Genomic DNA, 1,728 nt, shown 5'->3' with positions numbered 1-1,728 from the left:
GTGCAGTAGTTAAAAGTTTTTAACTGTGGCTGAATTACCGAGACAGTCCCGTAGACTTCAGGGCCAGTCACCTGAGATTGTAACCATGGCCGATTTGTTGAGGAAGTCCCGTAGACTTCGGGGCCAACCTCCTGAAGACGTCCCGGGTGATTACGAAGGTTTGAAAGTCCTTGTAACTCCTAGTGGCAGTAAAGTAGGTTCACCTGAAGAAGGAGAGTCGTCGTTGGTAGTCCATCCAGATTACCAAAGTCTAGAAACAGGTTATAATCCCGAAGCTATTGCAGTGTCTGAGCTTGCTGGTAGTTTTTCATCTACTAGTGATATAGGCGAAGAACCTGAGATATCTGAACCTGTTACTCCAACTTCTAGTGCTCTTGATTCACCAAGGGTAGAACGAGTCATCACCGAAAATCTTCCTTCTGGTTTGATAGCTATTGAAGAACTTTCTCCAGAAGAAGAAATAGGCGTCCCTATCCCTGAAGATCAACCTACTATTGATCTAAGGGAGCGTGAATCCATTTTTTATAGTCCACCTAGAAGTACTACTTGGTATCTTTCATTAACTAATTATTTGGACAACTCAGGGTCAAGTTTTTCTCCACCTCGTACTCCTTATCCACCTGGAGGTATTTATACTCCTGTAAATATGTCTGGTCAATCGTCCATGTTTACTCAATCGCCTGAATCTTTTTTGTACGGCGGTCCTTCTGTTCCCTCTGGGTATCAGTCACTTTCTGGTACTTTTGCGGGAGCATCTCCTCAACCCATTGAACATGGGTTATTAACTGGAAACAATGGTAATAAACCGTTGGGCGTAGGGGACATTTACATGATGTCAGGTTCAATTCCCAGTTCTCAACCTCAAGGTGGCCAGTTACCGCCTGGGGGGCAGCCTCAATTAACGCCTGGGGGACAACCTCAAGGTACACAAATTGCGTCTGGGGGGCAACCTCAAGGACAGTATGTACCCGTGGTGCAATACATTCCTCAAGGTCAACCCCAGCCTCAATATGTACCCCAAGGTCAACCTCAGTATCAATTTATACCTCAAGGTCAACCCCAGTATCAGTACTTACCTCAAGGGTATCTACCCCAAGGTCAGTACTCGAGTCAAGGTTATCAACCACCCCAAGGTCAATCTTATGTTCAAGGTACGGGAAATGTACCTTTCAATTATCAATCCTACCCTCAATCCGGTTATGGATCTCAATATCCTAAACCTGTCATGGGTCAATACCCCGGAATGAACATAGTGTGGGATCCATCGCAAGTTCAACAGGTATTGCAGCCAAGTGTACAGTTGTCATCTCAAGCTGGACAACCCTTAGTTTCTGGTTCACCCCAGCAACCAGTCCAGTCTAACGTTCAAACTTCTGTACCTTCGGTAGTTTCTCAGTCTGGGCCTATTGCCCCTAGTACTCCATCTCAAACGATTGCTGCAACTACCGCAACATCTGTTCAGTCTACCACACTTACTTCTGGAGTATCGACAGCTCCGGTTTCTACTGTCTCTGTAACTACTCCTCAGACATCTTTACCATTGTCTGGATCCACGATTCAAACTACGGTTCAGATGCCTGTAGGACAACCTGGTTTAAGTACGGTTGTCACTAGTCAACCACAATTTGCTTATCAACCGTACCAGGGACAGTACCAATACGGGCCTGCTGTCTAGCAGCCAGTTTACCAGTATCAATCGTATCCTGGGTACACTTATCAACAACCACA

This window comes from Pinus tabuliformis, chromosome 3_2, assembly GCF_031772625.1.
Source record: "Pinus tabuliformis cultivar Carrire ecotype Pingquan chromosome 3_2, CPIR1, whole genome shotgun sequence".
Lineage (NCBI taxonomy): Eukaryota > Viridiplantae > Streptophyta > Pinopsida > Pinales > Pinaceae > Pinus > Pinus tabuliformis.
The sequence above is the reverse complement of the archived record's forward strand: the minus strand, read 5'-3'. Positions refer to the sequence as shown.